Here is a 21,120-nt window from a genome sequence, read left to right on the forward strand (position 1 = left end):
AAAGGAAATGGAAACTTGATGCTTTAATATTATAGCAGTTTAATATTATAGTTCTTTTTGTAAGGACCAGAGGGTAGAAGTGATTTTGATATTTTTCAACTAGGACATGAGAAAAAACAAATGGTGGTACATCTATCCAATGAAATACTGCTCTGCAATGAAAAGGAATGGGCTAATGAGGAATCCATCAGTGTAGACAAATCACAAAATGCATATTGCTAAGTGAAAGAAGCTGGAGTTAGACTTGAACAACTCTAACAATTCCATGCTGGAAGGGCAACATTATAGGAACAGAAATTAAATCAGTGTGTGATGTTGGAATGAGGGCAATTACATATGACAATATGAGAGAGTTTGGGGGCAGTGGAGCTGTTTTCTGTCTTGGGTAGTGGCTTTACAACTGTGTGCATTTGTCAATACTCATAGAACAACACCAGAAAGAGTGAATTTTATTATATGTAAATTAAAACTCATAAAAATAAAGACTTAATTTTCTTGATCGTTAAAACTAGTTATGCTTCTGAATCTAGGCGTCGATGAGGCGACTGGAATACCCCCAGTGAGTGAGCCCACCCAAATCTTAGTTTGCCATTTCATTTTGCAGCTGGTATGGTTTCCTATAGAGAATTTGTTCTACTTCAGATACTACTTGTACTGAGACCTCTGAAGTCAGAAGCAGCAGTGACAGAAAACCTTCCCATTTCCTCCTAGAAATGTCCCTACTTTAAAGAGAACTTCCCAGCTGAGAAACCTAACTCAGTGGCAGTGATGCTGACAAAGACTGGGGGCTCATCTTGTATATTTGAATTATAGACAAATTAGCTGCTTAAGTTCTTACGTAAAACCAAGTACAAATGAATAGGAGCAGGCTGTAATCCATACAAATCACCCTAGGATGTGCATTTGGAACCTTCAAATCACCACAGGCTATGCATTTTCTGTATGGAACCTGACTTTCAATGTGGTACCTGTCTCAGGACTCTAGCAACATCTGCGTTCTGGACCTTAAAGATTTTGTTCAGTTTAGTTCCATCAATAGAAATCTAGTTATTGCTGTATTTTCTTATTATCTTGTGTGTGGATTTCTGTTGACCAGCTCATGATATAATCTCTAGTAGACTACATGGTCGACAATTGTCAGTGGAAGAAAAAAAGAAACATAAATGCCAATTCAAACTTAAATAATTCATTATAAGAACTTTTGGCATTGGAAGATGTTGTAAACTGTACCATATTCATTTTCTATTCTCTCTTGCAGGCTGCAACATGCATTTTATATTTCTGAAGAATAAGAATATATAAAGGTTCTCGAGGTCATGATTCTCTGATGAATCTAGGCTTGTTTCTATTTTTCTAGACTATCTGGGATCCTCTGCCTGAGATGTTTAAATGAACTTCTCTGCACTTGTTTGAGGAGTACTGTAAACCTAGATTGATCATGAAACCAGCCTCCTACCAGCAGATTAGATGTGAATCAAAATAGATTAAAATAAAATGTTTCCTCTCTAGTGTTGTTCTAGAGCAAAAGCTCTTGAGTTTCCCATGTTACTATTCTTAGCTTAATTTGTACAGATCCTTTTCGCTAGATGCATAGTCATTTGAGTACAGAAATAAAGGAGTGGGAGAGGACTGTAATTGAACACCCACACTGGGCTGCAGGAATGTGCTGTGCACTTCTTGTGCATGGTTCCATTTAAATTCACAACAGTGAGGTAGGTAGGTAATTTTGCTGCCTTGCAAACAAGGAAACTAGGTCCAGAAGAGGTTAATTAACTTGTATTCTCAAAGATAGGTCTCTCTCGTTCCTAAACCTTCTCTTTATACTCCTCAGGGCTCCAATTGGGAATAGCGTTTTCTCATCTCGTTCTCACTTGCAATAAAGAATGCAGATTGCACTGGCCTTTTGAGATTGAGCCCTGGAGCTTCTTCTAAGACCTGGTTGCTCCCTGTTTTACTTTTCAGAGTCCCAAGAGATTTGGCCTAATTCGATATATTTTCAAGGCTGTCATCACATACTCGATCACTTGTTTCTTTCTCCCCTGTGACTACCTGTAGAGGGAAATTGAGTCTCTTAGTTCCATGGTTCTGTGCAGCAAACCCACAAGGCTTTCTTATTTTAATAATTCTACTTCTGATCACCACAGGGAAATAGGAAAGCAAAGAGAAAAAAAAATTGCAAAGGTTCAAAAAGAGTTAAGATCTTAGACTTTGAGCTTAGTTTATATACTCATAGTTCTTAAAACTCTATTTAATTCTTATTTCTATACTAGAAGACTCTTTCATAAAGATTTGTTACTATTTTTTGTTTATTATTGATACTGTAGTACCAAGCAGATTGAAGGTGTTAACTGCTGGTGAAGTTGGTTAAGCCAGGTCTCATTTTCTGGTACCACCCAATCTCTAAGGCTTTCATTATGAACTGGTCTGGAAGAGACTTGGAGGAATGAAAAATTTGTCACGTTAGTGATAATGTGCCAGTGTAGGGGCTTCAGGAATGATGTTAAGGTATTTTGCTATATTCAGGGAGCCAAATCACACGTGACCATCCAACACTTGAAATACGACTAATTTGAAATGAGATATGCTGTATAAACTACACACTGGACTTCAAAAAGAATTAAAAAAATCTCAATTTTTATATAAATTACATACACACTGATGTGTGAAGACATTTTTAAAGTATATTTTTTTCTCTTTGTTTTCTTTGCATTATGGCTATATAAATAGTGAAATTTATTGTGATACAGTCTTCCATTGCGCATAACAAGCTGATTGATCTCATTCCATAGAACTTCCTCTTTCCCCTCCTTCCTTTTTCCCCTTGGTCCCCTTCCTCTGTTCTACTGGTCTCCCTTCTATTTTCATGAAGTCTCTTTAAAACAATTTATTTTTCTCTTTGACTTCCACATATGAGAGAAAACATATGACTCTTGACTTTCTGAGGTCTAGCTTATTTCACTTAAAATGATGTTTCCCGGTTCTACCCATCTTCCTGCAAATGACATAATTTCATTCTTCTTTATGACTGAGTAAAACTCCATTGTGTATACATACTGTATTTTCTTTATTCATTCATGTGTTGATAAACACTTAGGCTAGTTTCATAATTTGGTTATTGTGAATTGAGCTGCTGTACACGTGGGTATTCATGCGTCATTATAGTATACTGACTTCAATTCTTTTGAATAAATACTAAGGAGTGGTATATGAGCCCTCCATATACTGATTCATATGGAGTTCCATTCCTAATCTTTTGAGAACTTCTAACTGATTTCCATAGTGGTGTGTGAATTTATAATCCCAATAGCAGTATGTAAATGGTCTTTTTCCCCTGCATCCTTGAGAGCATTTTTTAAAATTATATTCTTGATGATTTCCATTCTAACCAGAGTAAAATGAAATCTCAGTGTAGTTTTGATTTGTGGGTTCCCCAATTGCTATAGATGTTTAGCATTTCTTAATATATTTGTTGGCCATTTGAACTTCTTCTTTCAATAAATGTCTTTTTAGTTTATTGACCCATTTATTGAGTGGGTTATTATTGTCTGGTGTCAAACTTTAACAGTTTTTTATATATTCTGTATATCAATCTTCTGTCAGATCAGTAGCTGGCAAAGATTTTGTCCTATTTCTTTTTTAATAAATGAGAAGATTTTAAAAATCTTTATTCTTTAAATAAAGTATATTCTTTAAACTGATTTTGCCTCTTTTAAATTTTTTTTTTTTTTTTCTGGGAGCTGAGGTTCAAACTCAGGTCCTTACAAATAGTGGACAGGTATGCTACCCCAGAACTATGTCCCAGTCCCTCTTTAACTTTTGACTTGAGGTTATGGTAGTTACAGTTGCAGGTATAATACAGAAGATCTCAAATGTCCTTTAGAAGTTTTCCTAGCTGGTAATATCTTAAAAACTACAGTACAATAACCCATCCATGAAATCTGCATGGGTATAATTCACTGGCTTTCTTCAGATTTTTATCAGTTTTGCATGCATTCACGTATGTGTGAATATTTCAGTAAGAAAACCTGTGTATTTCTGTCCACAAAAGATACTTTTCATAAGATTAGATGGCAAGAAGGGATGTCTTGCAAACATTGCCCTGCCAATGGTATTCAGTGCCCTGGCTTGAGACTAATTAAATGGCTCATATTTATATGATATTTTCCCCTTTGAAGCTTCAGAAACTTTTTTTTTTAATTTTCCAACTTAAGCTTCCTAAAGAAACCAGCTCAGTTAGCTTATGGAGACAAGAAGCAGGACACAGGGACACTTCAGAGTAGATTAGAACTAAGTTAAAGGAAAATACCATTTTCAATTAAAATTGCCTGGGGAAATTAGGTAGGCAGAGAATAATTACGTGGGCTGGCATGCATCCAGGTTTCTGCAACAAAGACCCTGCTTGAATGTTCTGAGAGATCACTACTGGCGACCACAAGTAGCCAAGAACGTTGAGGCTTATGTGTCATCACAAGCACATTGGGGTGTTCTGGCTTTAGCGTATGACTATTTTAAGTCAAATTATGTAGCATGAGATGTTCTAACAAATAAAATCCTATAAAAACTAAGATCCAAAACAAACAATACCACAGAGTATCTGATTAAGGAGAGATTTCTCTGACAAGATAAATTTACATTTCTGTGATCTCTGCTGTGTGACCAACAGGACCCTGGAGCTGAGATTGAGTTATAGGAAAAATCTAACAGGACTTATTAAAGTCTAGTTCTAGTCTCTCACCTACTTACATAAGGGAACCTGGCATATGAACAGTTCTCGGTTAGCTCCTTGCAAGTACCAGAAAAGATCCCTGAGTAAATGTCATCTGGCACATGAACTTGTCCAACCTAGTTGTGGAAATGAGTCATTGAAAGCAAAACTGCCTTTAATGCAAATGTCAAGATTAATATTGTGCTCCCTGCCCTTACTCCACCTCTAGTGACTCATTAGAACAATAGCCATGCATGGTTGTTTTGAGGTCTGTGCTGCTGGATTAGTGACAACTGGTCCCATGTTGCCCTTGCTGTGACTGGGTGCAATTGATAGAAATGATGTGGGGTTATTGAGCAGTGGGTCCTTCCTAGAGGAGGCCCACATTTTTCTCTACAACAGAAGAGGGATCCAATGACTTTTCCTTTTGGCTTCGAGCGTTAGCTTTTGCGATGTTTTCTTTTCCTCATACTCTGTCAATTTCAAAATGGAGCATAAAAACTGGGCACAGTTGTGGACACCTGTAATCCAACTCAATAGCCTGAGGCAGGAGGATCACAGGCCAGCCTGGACAGCTTGGTGAGACCCTATCTCAAAATAAAATAAAAAGGGCTGGGGATGCAGCTCAGTGGTGGATAACCTTTGGGGGGCAATGCCCAGTACACTGAAAATAAATAAATAAAAAATAAAAAAGAGGAACATAATGGAAGAGGGTTTGAATGGAGCAAAAATGAGAAAGAAATCAATTACAATTTTCCTTTCTCTTCTTCCAAAAGAAGATACAGGGGACAGAGGAATGTCAGTTTAAGTTTCTCTTTAGAGTAATCTAAGCTTGCTTAAAAAGGCTGCTGCTGGTATCTTGGGCATTTTTGTGTGAATTATAGAAATGTACTCCTTTGAAGGATTACAGACCCCACTCTCCCCTTGGCTATTCACCACGCTCTGTTTGAGTCCAATGATAGGTGCCTGGCCACCACTTGTGCCATGTAATAGATGCAGAAATGGCCCCTATTTTATCATATGGAAACACAAGTGAGTTCATCTGCACTTACAGAGAACATTTCCTGAACCCATTTTGTCAGGGTTTGAATTCATCTTCCTCTGCTACTTGGCCCATGATTCTGGATGTGCGATATGACCACCTTGTGCCTTATTCTCATCTGTAAAAGGTTTGTTTAGACATAACACGTTAATATACATACAACACTGAGAGTAGTACCTGGACATAGTGATTTGTCTCTAATTGGTACTTTTCCTATTGTTACTTACTTTGCTTCTTCTGAGCCTATTAAACAGTTCTGCTCTCTTAGCAAATATGTGTTTGAAGAGATTCTTTAAAGATTCTTAAAAAAAAAAAAAGAAAATAAATGTCTTGTGTTTTAGTAGACTTATATCACTGTGACCAAAATGCCTGACAAGAACTATTTAAAGGAGGGAAAGCTTATTTGTGGCACACAGTTTCAGAGATCTTACTCCATAGACAGATGACTCCATTGCTCTGGGCCCAAGATTAGGCAGCATGTCATGGTGCAGAGGGCCCAACCAAGGAAAGCTATTCTGCTCATGGAGGAGTCAAGAAGCAGGGAGGGGGAGGGAGGGAAAGAAGGAGGAAGGGGCTGCAGGGCAGATGCCACATTCTAGGGCAACGCCCCAATGACCCACCTCCTCCGACCACATCCACTTGCCTACAGTTACCAGTCAGTCAGTCCATTCAAACTGGGATGGACAGATTAGGTTACAGCTCTCACAATTCAATCATTTGACTTCTGAACATTCTAGCATTAACACAGGAGCTTTATAGGGACATTTCATATTCAAACCATAATACCATATGCTAGTGGATGTATTTAGCATACTTTTAATTATCTTCATGCTTTTACTTTCAATATTATTGTGGTCGTGTATATGTTGGCTATTCCAAATAGTCAAGTTAGTTCCAAGTAACTTCCAAATAATCAAGTTAGTTGAGTGAAAAATGTTAAATTAGTTGATACCATATGGAAAGTATAAAGTAATTTGATTAAAAAAAATCACCCATGATATTTCTTTGGAAACTGTCTTAACAAAAATGAAATTTAAAAAAGCAACATATATGAGCTGGGGATACAGCTCAGTAGGTAGAGTGCTTGCTTCGCATGTACAAGGCCCTGGGTTCAATCCCCAGCACTGGGGGGGGAAAAAAAAATATATATATATATATATGTATATATATATTAGACTTAGGGATGGGCACTATATATATATATTTTTTTTCTTTCAGTTCTGGTGTCTTTTTTGCTTATTCTTTTTTTTTTTCCAAGTTACTTTCCTAGGCACCTAGTTTCATATAGTTTAAGTTAAAGGAAAATTACCTCATGTAGATTTTGAATTTAGTGGAGTACATGCATTCCAGGGGGGTATGGAATCCCAAGGACATTAACTGCTCTAGAGATGAATAGGAGAATTGTTAATATCTTCTTTGATTTTAACTTTCACATAGGCTCTTTGCTGGCCAGTTAGCTTTCTTGTGGTGTCACCTCTGATCCCACTGTGGTACATGAATAACACAGGCACGTGAGCAGTGAGGTATGGTAGGTAGATGTCTCAGATGACATCCAAGGCTTCTGGCCATGTATATTCATCCTGTATAATCCAGAGGACTACGACTCTGCCACTCCTGTGATCAGGTTATCTCATATGAAACACTGGAGTTTAGTTACTTACCTATTTTTTGCAGTGCTGGAGATCAAACCCAGGGCCTCATGCGTGCTAGGTAAGCACTCTTCCACTGAGCTACATCCCCAGCCCCACAGCCTGCTTTAGAAAGAGAGTATGTTCTGGATGGATCCCAAAAGGAACTGAGAAGAGATTCCTTGCAAGGGAGAGATTCTCCATGATTGCATTGAAGGTAGTGGAGGCTGTATGACAAAGAGAGGCTGCCAGGTGACAGCCAGCAAGGAAATGAATCCTTAGTTGAATAATCACAGGGAATTGAAATTAGCCAAGAACCTTCTGAGTTCTGAAGTGAATTATTCCTCAGAGCTGTCAGAAAGGGGTGCACCTTAGCTGACACCTAGATTTCAGCTTTTTGAGATGTGGAAGAGAACCCAGTGAAAGTGTTGGGACTTCAGACCTACAGAACTCAAAGCAATTAATTAGATGTGTGTTATTTTTTAGTCACTGTGTTTGTGACCATTTGTTAGTCAGCCATAGAAAACGAATACATGAAAGAAACCTGGTGAAAGAATGCAGTTTGATAATTGCAAAGCCATTACCATTATTTCAAGAAAATAACATCCATGGAATAGCTCATAATGAGTTCCTTTGAAGAGCTCCCAGTTTTACATTTTAGAGCTGTGAGCCACCATAAATGACAGATGCAGCAGCTATAACTTTTCAGCACAGAGTGTAGAACGTTCTCTCACATTGGCAGTTTTAGACTTAGGGATAGGCAAATGAATGGCTCAATAGTTCTCTTGGTGGCATTCACTGCATAATGGTGAAAGAAATATATGTTGAGTAGGAAGGTGAAATCCTTTCCTCCCATGCTGATAAATGTAGCCGATGGATCCTTTCCATTAGAGATCACCACCCCAAAGGTAACCAAGAGGTGGATAGGTAAAGGACCTGGCTGAGTAGAAGTGCTGAGGAGTGTGGACTGCCTCTTGGTTGTGACTGAGTTATCAGCAGCATTCTGATTTCAGTGTTGCAAAATCATTCAGGTTTCCAACAGAAGCTGAGATTCCAGCTATCAGCGTGAACTCTCCTGTTTTTAAAATGTTAACAACAAGCAAACTTTAAAAGACCATAGGGTCACATAGACATATACGTGACCAGATCAGATCAGGGCCAGCCTCAGAGTTAGTGAGCCATTGGGAGGGCAGAGAAACGAAGGGCGTGAGCTTTATAAGTTCCCGGAGTTGTGTCTGTTTTGTTCATAGTCGTATTCCCAAAGCCAAGAACAGGGTCTGGCATACAGTGGGTGCTCAATAAATATTTGTAGAATGAATCTGAATAAACCTATTAATGCCATGTGTGAAAATATCAAAAGTGATTGCCTTGGTCAAACTAGTTTCTAAGATTTAATTACTATTTTTTTTTTCCTTCAGCACTGAGGACTGAATACAGGTGTGTCCTACCCCTGAGCTACATCCCCAGGCGTTTTTTGTTTTTGTTTTTTTTTTTGTTTTTGTTTTTTTTTTTTTTGAGCTGGAGTCTCACTGAATTGCCCAGGCTGACCTCAAGCTTGCAATCCTCCTGCCTCAGCGTTCTGAGTCACTGGGATGACAGGCATGTGGTTCCCAGACCCAGCTTGAATTTGATTACTTTTAATATTGGGATATTATACTATTTGTGCCAAGCAGATGTCCTTTTGCCCACCCATTTCCATTTCAGGGCTTTTTTGGAATTCATTAACAATGAACAAGAATGAAGTAGCCATTGATCCCTGCTGTGTGATCTGGGTGCCTTGCACCCTCAGGTATTTATAGATTTTTTTCTTTCCTCCACTGAAATAAAACCTTCAGCCTTGGCCAGCATTCCCTGTTGCTTTGAAATAAGTCTGTATCTCACACACTCTGGCATCATTAGCCATGGGTTGCAGTGAGATATTGAAGTTTTCTTGTGGCTTGGAGGTGGTTTCCTGCGTATGCTTTTTGATAAAAGCAAAATGCAATTGTGTATTTCCCATCACCAGGCATCCCATGGAGAATCACAATAGTAAGCATTAAAAAAAAAGTAAATATTTACCATTTACTTTGTTTCTGTAAGAATGTAAATTAAGTGTTTTGTCATTTTTGAAAAAGAAGCCGATTAATGTTCCTTGGCAGATTCACTGAAATGTGACCTTTTTAAACTGCGTTAATGAAATATAATCTACACAATATAAAATTCACCTGCTAAAAATGTTCAGTTTAGTAGTTTTTAGTCACAGTATTGTGCAACCATCACCATAATCTAATCTAATAATGTTTTATCACCCCAAAATAGAATTTCCATCATCCATGCCCCCCTGTTCTAGACAGCCTTAATCTGTTTTCTGTGTTTGAGGATTTACCTGTTCTGAACATTTAGTGCACATGAATCATACAATATATGATCCTTGGACTGACTTTTTTTTAACCTAGCATATTTTTTTTTACATTTATCTGCTTGTTACATGTATCTGTATTGCATTTTTTATGAATGAATAATATTCCATTGTATGGATATACCACCTTTTGTTAATCTGTTCATCAGTGGATGGACACTGGAATTGCTTCCACTTTGACTATTATGTATAATACTGCTTTCATTTCTCTTGGATAAATTCCACTCTCTAGTAGTGGAAATGCTGGATCATATGGCAACTGAATGTTTAACCTTTTGAGTAACTGTTACTTGAGACTGGTAAGTGCCTGTATCATATTTCATTCCCACCAGCAGTGTAAGAGGGTTCCAGTATCTCTGAATTATTATCAAGACTTGTTATTATCTGCCTTTTTATTATAGTTTTCCTAGTCATTATGAAGTAGTACCTAGTTGTGATTTTGATATAGCTCCCTGAGGACTAACATCATTTAGTGTGTGTGTGTGTGTGTGTATGTGTGTGTGTGTGTGTTTGGGAAGTGTCTACTAAGGTCATTTGCCCCTTTTTAAATTGGTTTGTCTTTTCTGTTGTGGAGTTGTAGGACTCTCAGATTCTGGACAGAAGTCTTTTTATCACATAAATGATTTGCAAAAATTGTTTCTGGTCAGTGGATTGTATTTTCATCTTGCTGATATTCTTTTCTCCTTTTCTTTTTATTGGTTCTTTTTATTCATAACACTTTGACATAATTATAAAAGCATGGGATAAAATTTTCTCTAATTTAGTCCCCAGTACTTCCCCCTTCCTTCCCCACCTCTCTTTCCTTCCTATCCCCCTACCCACTGATCTTTCTGCCATTTTCTTACAGTTTTTTTTTTTCAGTTGATGATATTCTTTGTACAAAAGCTTTTAAAGAGACCTAATTCAAGTTTTTTTTTTTTTCATTTTGTTGCTGTGCTTTTGGTTTTGTAGATAAGAAACCATTGCCTGATTCAAGGTTAAAAACACTTACTCCAATGTTATGTTTACTTTCAGAATTTTATACAATATTCTGCCCTTATCAGTAGGGAATACATTACAACACTTCCTGTGGATGCCTGAAACTGCAGATAATACCAAACCCCATATTACTGTATTTTTTTCTTATACATACACATCTGTGATAAAATTTATGTTAGGCATTGGAAGAGATTAATAACAATGAAATATTAAAATAGAACAATCATAACAATACAGTGTAATAAAATTTATGTGAGCATGGTCTTTCCCAAGATATTGTATTTTACTCACCCTTCTCATTGACTGTGGGTAAGTGAAACCACTGAAGGTTAAACCTAGGATGGGAGGGGATACTGCAGTTTGACATCTATGATCCACTTTGAGCTAATTTTTCTGTATGGTGTGAGGTAGGAATCAACCTTCCTTCTTTTGCTTGAGTTTGTCCAGTTGTTCCAGCACCATTTGTTGAGTAGATTGTCTTTCCTCATTGAACAGTCTTGGTACCTTTACTGGATATAAAACAGCTTTTATTTCTCTAACATCAGTACATTATGGGTATTTGGGTATTTAATGATTAGATTTCCATCTGTGTTATGCAAAAATATCTTTCTTATTTTGAAAGAGAAAAACACAGAGTCACATACAAACACTCCCAGACATACATCCCCCTCACATGACCTCGCATAGTCCCTCCTTTACCAAAGACCCTGTTTAACCCTTCCACATGCAGAATAATAATATTTGAATGAAAAAGTTTCTAGGTTGGGCTCTTCATTCACTTGTGACTACAACAAGTCATTTACGATAGTTTGCTTATGATATGCCAGAGGCAAATGAGTTCATGACTAGCTGCTCATTCTGCTTTAATTCTTCCTAAGGTATTAGAACACTGGTTTTCTCAAATGCTGCAGTATCCTAAGTATGCACAGAGTTAGAAAGATTTATAGAACAGTGTGACAGTTTAATGCTGGATGGTCACTAGGGAATTAGAGAAAGAAAGGAAAAATATGTGTTCACTTTTTAAGTCTGGTTACAAAAAGACTTGGGCAGTTAGAGGTTTCTCGAAATGAGGAGCAAAGTTTGTCAGGGTCATTAATCAGTGAGCTTTCTTGGAACTCAGCCTGTTTCATAGTCCCAAGATGCCTAAGAGAGTTATGTAATTTAACTTCCCAGCTCTAGGTGAGTCACTTAGTTATGCATCCAGTCAACATGGATTTACTGAGCACCCACTAAGTGTAGGCACTATGCTAGGTGCTGGGTATGTACATGATGGTTTTCAGTACGCACACAATCCCTGTTCTCATGAAATTTAAAGTCTTGTTCATATATGCTTACAAATACAAGTGTAACATAAAGGCAGGTGCAGAGGCATACACCTGTAATCCCAGCTATTTGGGATACAGAGGCAGAGGACTGACTAGACAATTTAGCAAGACCATGCCTCAAACAAAATGTAATGTAGAGAAATATGGTTAATGCCAGAAATACAGCTAATGGCAATATGGTTAATGCCAGTGCCATGGGACTAAGCAGACTGAACATGGGTCAGGGTGCCTAGGTTTCAATGCCAGGTCTGATTCTTGAATCTCCACTGTACTCAGATTTTTTTTTTCTATAAATGGTAATAATCATAGCACGTATATTTTAGAGTTTTTATGTAGATTATATATGAAGATGCAATTCATGCTTGGAGCCTGGATTATAGTAAATATTTATAAAATTAATTAAGTCAGTTTACATAATACCGTGTATTTGCTATTTCTATTTCCTTTTTTAAAAATTGGATGTTTCTTTCCATAGAAAGTTTGGAATGAATTGGATTTTTATGTGGTTTCAATTATGAAAGTTCCATGGTCAAATATTACACAAAAACTTAAATGTTAAATTAAAATCAAATTAAAATCAAAGCCGGACACCCTGGTGCATGCCTGTAATCCCAGAGACTCAGGAGGCTGAGGCAGGAGGATTACAAGTTCAAGGCCAGCTTCTTAGTGAGGCCCTAAGCAATTTAGTGAGACCCAGTCTCTAAATAAAAAATAAAAAGGGAAGGGGATGTGGCTCAGTGGCAAAATGCCCCTGGGATCAATCTTAGTACAAAAACAAACAAACAAAGCAAAACAAAACAATAACAACAACAACAACAAAAAACCCCAAAAAACAAAAAGGTAAGCAAACAAACAGAAAACAAAGGCTCCCTGCCCACTTCAGTGTCTGCTCCCCAGAGGCTGCCACCATGCTCTTGTTTCTTGATATGCTTTGTACATTTGACAAGGTTTATGTCTGTGTGTTCACATAGAGATGGTGAGGTTTGCATTAACACAGTTCAGTCATAGTACACGTATTGTTACACTACTTCAGTTATTTAATAATTGGCAGTATGACCTGAGAATTAGTTTCATGAATGTCCAGATCCGGATTTGCTCCATTTTTTTTTTTAAACTGGACATAGTCTTATCTTGTCTGGATGTACCAATCCTACCTGGAACTGGGGCCCTGCTGTGGACATTTCCATACATAGATGTTGACAGAAATTCCAAAGTCAAACCTTTACAGACATCATTTTCCAGACCTTGAAGGCCAGTTTTTAAACCTGTGCCTTCTTCCCACATACAGTGGGGCTCTCTGTCCCTTTTTTGTACTTGTGATACCACCTGGAACTTTTTCTTTTCTCTGACTATTGGGAAGATCTTGAAATTGAAATTTGAGCCAAACTAGAAATCCACTGTCAACTTCAGAATGGAAGTAAACTATTTATTAGCAACGAAGATACAGAAACACACATAGAAAATAATGTCTCCTTTTCTGGATGGATGCGATTTCATTGTCAATCTTTGCTGTTCAGCACTGTGCTTCTTGGAAAACTTTTTTTTTCTCCCAATTACAGTTCATCTAAGGACATTCGAAAGATTCTTCCAGTTACAGTTCATCTAAGTGCACTTTACTATTAATCAGGAAAGACAATTATATTTACTTCAAGAAGGTGCAGATAGCTTTGTTGTGCAATTGTTGCTTAATTATTTCACTAGAATAAGAGAGTAGGTAGGAAATCAGCACCCTAGGATGTAGGAACACTGTGATCAGGGCAGAGCAGTAAATATTTCTGATTTAATGACTGTCTTTGTTATCTAAATCTAATGTCACTAATATTTTAATGTGTCTCTCCGATGAGTTTTAAGAAATATATTGTAGACTGTGCATCTGAAGTGCAAAGACTGTTTCTCTTCATTTGATTTCAGAAAGTCCTTGACATTGATTTTTCTCAACGTCGATGTCTGCTTGCTTCACAGGGCACTGTGCAGTGAATCTGACCAAGTGAACATCACTTCCTGTTGTCCCAGAGTTCCCTGGTGAGTACTGTGCACCCAGTGGTGAAGATTTGTTTGGTGGTGGGGCTCTAGAACTTTCTGTCTGGAAAATGAATCTCTTCCTTTACACTGTTGCCCCCTCTGGTGTCTCTTGAAACTTATCCACGGATGTTTTCCTTGATGTGGTGGGGTGTTAAGCAGAAACTCTCAGGGGTTTTCTAGGTTTCAGGTCATTAATTCTATACTGACTTGGGCACTACAGCTTTTGCTAGATTTTCTATTTGCTATCTGTGTTAGGGTTGCCTGGACTTAGTAAGCAGGAGATGTATTTGAGGTTTTCATTCTCCAGAGTTCTTTCTGAGAGAAAACATGTGTGACCCTTTGGTCCTATACAGGTTTTACAGAGATTTCCACCATCATGAAAAATCACAGCCAATCTTTGTCAGCTAGAATCCTTCATCTGGGGGCAACTACCTGCAGGGATAATGTCAGTAAATTCTTCCAATGGTCCCCAAATGTTCCATTTTACAAATCTTTCATAAAATACCCAAATGGAAACTGGAAATATCTTTATATTGCCAGTTTGTTTTATTTGCTGGAACTTGCCAGTGCTTTAATGCTAGAGCCAGATTCCTAATGAACACAGGAGTGTTTTTTTCCTGACCCTATCCATAATTGACTTGCTGTTTTCTAATTGTGGTTATATATTTTTTAAAAAGTATCCATTATCCTTTCTTTCTGGGAGGGATAAGAAGTTGTTTTGTAGTGATCATGCAAGTCAGCTGCTTTACTGCTCTCCCAGTAGGTGAGGGGCAGGGTCCCAGGCACCCAACACCAGTGTGTTTGTCTTCAGTGTGCTGTGTGTCACGTCAGATACTTCATTATCTTCTGCCAGTGCCTGTGGCTGACTTTCTTCCGGCCTTTCTGTAAGGGGCAGGAAGGAGTGGCATAACCTGACACTTCTTCCAAGGGATCAGTGCTTAATGATGACATGAGAATACCGAGAAAGTAGATTTATTATCAAATGTTCCTCCCTATTTTTAGTAGAGTGCACTATATTTTACTATTCTCTAAGGATGACTCATAAGCCTTGTCTTTGTAGGCAAAGCAGAGTTGAGAGGTGCTGAGGATTTTAGTGACCTTAAGTCAGTATAGACATATCATCTACGTTTTACTCTTTTTTTTTTTGACTATTCCCTTTCCTTGTAGTTGTATTATCCTTAAATAAGCCAAATTTTTATCTTCTGTATTACACATGGTTCCTGTGAAGAATTATGTGTTTAATGAATATAAATACTTGATTTAAGTAGAAGAAAAAGGAGGAAGAACAACAACTCCATAACTCAGAAGTTTTTTTTTTTTTTTTAAATTAAACATTTTAAGTTTGCAAGAAGAAATTCCTCTATATTAAGTGCATTTGATTTTACAAAGTAACTATTCTTGGTTAAATTATCCTTACCCTTGCATTGCTGGCTTCAGACAAACTTTTGGTGGGGGAATTTATTAGTAATCAAATCAAAGGCTGCTTTCAAGTTTGATGAAAAGCAAGCAAGCAACCCCTGATAACTTCTTTCCTGTAGGATTTAAGTTTGAACAGCATATTATTCTTTTGAAAAACTTATTAATGTTTGGGGTGTTGGGATCCTCTCTGAATTATAATTGTTATTAAGTATTGAGTAAATACAGAATTTTAACATTAGTGTTAGGTATGCAGCTCACTAAACTTTGGTGTTGACTTCACTTTCTTTTTACTTGTACTTTGGAGCCTTACACACTTTCCTGGTCTGGCTACTCTCATACCTGCAGACACAGATATATGTTGTACCATCAGTTACCATCTTTCTTCTAGATTTTCTAGATTTAAGACCTGTAGGCCTTAGGACTGCTGCAGTGTTATTTAGGAACCGCTTGCTTATTAAACTATGGATATTGCAGTTACTTCAAACTCTGGAGTAACACAGATGTTCCTTCTTATCCCTAGTATAGCAAAAGCAACCACAGATACCTATGGTTTTTCTTTTTCTTAGAGCACACTCTTATATGCTGGTAGTCTTGAGCTGAGCTCCCCATAAATAGACCTGAGATGAGGATTTCTGCACAAGTGCTTTAATAAGTCAGGGCTCCCGGGGAATTAGCGAGTGGGGAAAGAGAAGAAGCTAAGCAGCGGAATGATTTAAGCAAAATTCCTTCTGAACCTGAGGCGTGGGGCCGTTCTGCAGCACAGTTGCTCCAGAGTGTGTCCATAGCAGTGAGACCTGGTTTTCATTTCCCTATCAGTCATTGGCTATGGGCAGGTGGGAGAGGGATGATAAACTTCCCAACATTTTTGCTCTTCAAACAGAATAGCAACTCTAGGGTTGAATGGAGTTCTTCTTAAGAAGCTTTTGGAGCCATCTTTTGGAAGCCAAACTTGCAAAAACTGGGAGATGGGTACCAGGTTAGTTAAATGGGACCCAGTGGGAATGTGGTTGGGACACTGAGAGGGTCTGCTCCACAGAACAGCACACAGTGTCACTTATTCCTCCCTCCTGCAGCCACATTCTGCATGCATCCCTTTGGCCATTTCCTGGTGAATTAAGAAGGTGTAGAAAATTCATTCTCTTCCCTTGAGGATGTAGTAAGCTACTGCTATAAAGATCTAAGTCTTAAAATAATTGCAGTGTTGAGAGAAAGCTAGGTAATTTTCAGCAAGTAGAATTTATACATATATTAAGTTAGAAACATAAAATCTAGAATTTCAAAGCCTTCTTTAAATGAATGTCATCATGAATAATATTCTTAGTGCCCTGCAAGAAGAAGTAAGGATATTCTATGGTGGGTAGTTATTCTCACTAGAAATATTTCCAAGCATACATATTAACTGTATTATTTTTTGCTCTCATTTCTTGTAACCATCTTCTACTTCTTAGAGAACACTTTCTATACAAACCATAACAGGCCCTGACACTAGGTACACAATGAACATTCAACTCACTTTTCTTTCTCACTCTTCTTGTGAAGTCACAACCTTCAATGAGAAACGATTAAAATGGCAGCTGTGTAAGAGTTTAGGTGAAGTATACTCCATTTGGCAATCTTATTTACTGTGAAATACATTTAATAAAAAAAAAGTAGAACTGGTGGATAAAGGACTAGCTATTGAAGAAAGTTAGTAGAATGGAATATTAATTGTAGAATCTAGGTGGAAGGGATATGGCTTTACCCATCCACTAAATGCATGTATATACAGAAACACAAAAACACACACAATAAAACAAAGTAATAATAAAAAAAAAAACCCAGAAACAACAACAACAAAAAAATCTTGTTTATTTTTAAATAAAATGCTAGCAAAGAGAAGCATTAACTAACAATTATAGCAGGATATATTATGTTTGAAAATAAAATGTCAGTTTTCTACTCTGGCAAATGCTTAAGGCTTGTCCTGTTTTCAGTTCAACTTTTCAAAGGTTGTATTAGCATTATTATTTGTTCCAGCTTCAGTTTCCCCCTAAGGTTTGGAGAAACTGGAAATGGTCTGACAGTCTAGTATAAAGGATTGTCTCAGATTTCAGCTGTTGCCCTTATATTGGATAGTTTGCTGGACTAAGCTCTTTTTGTATTGCTTGTGGGTTTGATCCTGTTGAAGTCCTTATGATTCTATTGCCCAGGGGCCCTGCTGGTGGTGACAGTAAAGACTTATTCTGAAGATAGGAATTCTTGTCCTTTCACCCATTCTGTATACTCCTCTTTTAAACTGGATATCCTGAATTTTTTCCATATCTGAAATAGGGACTCCCCCTTGCACACCCCCAATGAGGGAATTGGTTCCTTCATTTGGTGTATTTCTATAAAAAACAACAACAACAAAAGGAACAAATTCATTTTGACTTTGTAATATTTTGGGAGCTTGTGGGAGATAAACCTATAAAATATTGATAAAACCAGTGGAAATTATTGCGTTTGAAAAGATCTTATCTACTTTTCTGAAATAAATACAGAAACAGGTATCTTTTATTGTCCTTGGGCGGGAAAATGCATTTTGCTGAGGACCAAGGACTAAAATACACTCTCCCAAGAGGGGAACCAGCCAGTGACCTTGGGCTTCAACCACCTGGCAAATCAGCTGCTTCAGTCCTTTCCATATTTTGTGGCCTGTGGGGGGAATCAAGTGTCACTAAAGCAGGAAGAGAGCAGTTGGAGGAAGACTCTAGCAGCTCCTTTGGTGACAGTACTGACATGATCTCATGACCTTTCCCATATGACTGGAGGACTTAGTATTTTATAACCAGGATTCAGGTAGCTGGGAGAAAGCAATCCTCTCGTGAAAAATAAGCTGTGAGAAATTGATGTGATGGCAGTATGTTTTTATACCCTCTGAATAATAATATAGTGGTCTAGAATTTGGAGAAACGCAGAAATTTCCATATTGGGGATATGTGACAGGGTCCTAATTGAACTTACAGAAAAATAGAATTCTACCCAACTTTCCTCTGAATTACAAATTTCCTGAAAAACTGATGACTTCAATTTGTCACCTGGCTATCCATCATGGTGTGGAAGGATGTGAACTCTGAAGTCTGGGGCCTTGGTTTCCCATCTCTAAAATGAGCACACTGTCACCTATTTTTTTGGGATTTGGAAGTATGGACAAGGAGCTGGTGCATATAGGAGCTCTCTCCTTGCAAATACTCAGTATCCTCATTTCAGTGTTTCCTGTTTTCCTTCTTGTGGATGTTGATAAGCAGCAGAACTGTCTCATGATGCTCAGAATTGCTCTTTAACTTGTCTCTTCCTCTCCTTTTGTAGCTTTCTGCTTTTCCTTCAGTACAAATGTAATAAAAGAATGTAGGACCTACAAGGGACTAGCCTGAAGGAGCTTAAGGTTCCCCCCTGTTCTCACTTCGGAGCCCTGCTCCTACCTAATGGTGCCCTCTGGGATTTTACAGATTTACATTTCTGTGGATTCTGGGTTGCATAATTCTTTTCTGTGGGGAAGACCATCTCTATCTTCAAACCACCTGCTTCTCATGCATCCCCACTCTTCTTTCTCTTCCTTCTCACCAGCACTAGTGCTTTGCCTGGTGCTCATTTCTGCCACCCCCCAGAGACTTCAGTCCTACTAAAAAACCTGGGTTATTTGCCTTGTCTCCTCTTCTCCCCTCTGCTTTCTCTTGTAATGGAAGTGAATTCAGTTAAAATTAACCATTTGAAACTGAACAATTCAGTACCATTTAGTATGTTCATAATCTTATTCAACTACCACCTCTATCTAGCTCCAAAATATTTTCATCACTCCCCCTCCCCACAAAAAACATACCCTGTAAGCAAATGCTCTCCATTTCCCCTTTCCCTAGCCCCTGACAACCATAAATTTGCTTTATATCTGTATCTGTCTACCAATTTTGGGTATTTCCTATAGTCATTTAAAATGTGACCTTCAGTATGTAACTTCTTTGATGAGAAATTAAGTTTTTTAAAAGCGTATTTATGTGATAGCATGGATAACTGAATAATGATGTCCTTTATCTATACATGCCTCAATTTGTTTATCTATTGGTGAACATTGAACTATTTCCATTGTTTGGCAATTGTGAATAGTGCTGGTATGAATGTGTGTATATGTGTATCTGTTTGAGCCAAAGTTTTCAATTCTTTGGAGTATCTTCCTAGGAATGGACATACTGGGTTATGTGGTCATTCTTATTTCGCTCTTTGAAGGGCTACAGAATTGTTTTCCATAGTGGTTGTACCATTTTAGATGCCTACCAGCAACCATGAGTGTTCCAATTTCTCTGTATCCTGCCAACAGTAATTTTCCTTTGCTGTGGTTGTTTTATTGTGGTTGTGTCCTTGTAAGCGTGGGATGGTACCTCATTGTGGTTTTGATTTATATTCTTAACGACTAATGATATTTCTGTCTTTTTGTTTCCTTGCTGGCTTCCTTGCTGGCTTCCTCGGAGAAATGTTCTGTTCGCATCTTTTGCCTGTTGTCTTGGGCAAGGGGGTACTAGGGATTGAACCTAGGGGTGTTTACCACTGAGTTATATCCCCAGTACTTGTTATTTTTTAAATTTTGATACAATTTCTCACCAAGTTGTTGAGGCTGACTTCAAGCTTGCAATCCTTCTGCCTCAGCCTCACAAGCAGCTGAGATTACAGGCATGTGTTACTGTGCCCCACCCTTTGCACATTTTTTAAGTTAATTATATGCCCTTTTGGTTGTTGAATTAGTTATAAGAGTTTTTTATATATACTGGATATTTGATCCTTATCAGATATGACTTGCAGATATTTTCTCCCACTCTTTAAGCCAAATTTTTACTTTCTGGAAGATGTCATCTGATGCACAAAATTTTTAATGTTGATGAAGTAATTTTTTTTGTTGCCTCTTCAATAATTGTTCTATTTAAGATTATTTATATTTCACTGCCATATTTAAGAATCCAAGGATTTACCCTAAGATTTACCCCATGTTTTCATCTAAGAGATTTAAGTTTTAGCTCTCTTATTTAGGTCATAGATCCATTTTGCCTGTGATGTGAAGTAGAGGTCCACATTCATTCATTTGCTTGTGGATATCTGGTTGTCCCATGATCATTTGTTGAAGGGATGATTCTTTCCTTATTGAATGACCTTAGCACTCTTTTCAAGAACCCATTGGCCAGAGAGACATGTGTGGGTTTATTTCTCAACTATCAATTCTCTTCCATTATTCTACTTGCCTATTTTTTGATTATTGTGTCTTTGTAGTAAATTTTGAATTCAGAAAATGTGAGCCCTCTAGCTTCCTTTTTCTGCTATTATTTTACCCATTCACAGCTCCTGAACCTTTGACTTTTATTACTGTTTTGTCCTATAGTGATTGTTGCATTATACTTTAGGAGAAGGCAGCAACCCCAGTTCATAGCTATATGGTTCCTGCGGGATTATGATAGGCCTACTAGAACCCAGAAATCCCCCTTTCTTCAGGTCAATCCACAGAAACTTTGATGGTGGTATTGAAAGCAAAGATAGTGCACAGGCAGTGGGTTTGTGCTGCTTATTAGAATCCCGAGGGGCCACGTTCCAGGGATCTTTTGGAA

General features: G+C 37.7%; 1 protein-coding gene across 14 annotated transcripts in view; it reads left to right on the top strand.

The window, feature by feature from the left end:
• Plcb4 (phospholipase C beta 4) overlaps positions 1 to 21,120 on the top strand; it is a 386,027-nt gene that overhangs the window by 129,052 nt on the left and 235,855 nt on the right. For all 14 annotated transcript variants that reach the window (XM_047537208.1, XM_047537209.1, XM_047537192.1 and 11 more), the window contains one exon: positions 14,039 to 14,098. The gene's annotated coding sequence lies outside the window, so the exon portion shown is untranslated. The remainder of the gene's footprint in view (positions 1 to 14,038; positions 14,099 to 21,120) is intronic.

This window comes from Sciurus carolinensis, chromosome 2 (genome assembly GCF_902686445.1).
Source record: "Sciurus carolinensis chromosome 2, mSciCar1.2, whole genome shotgun sequence".
Lineage (NCBI taxonomy): Eukaryota > Metazoa > Chordata > Mammalia > Rodentia > Sciuridae > Sciurus > Sciurus carolinensis.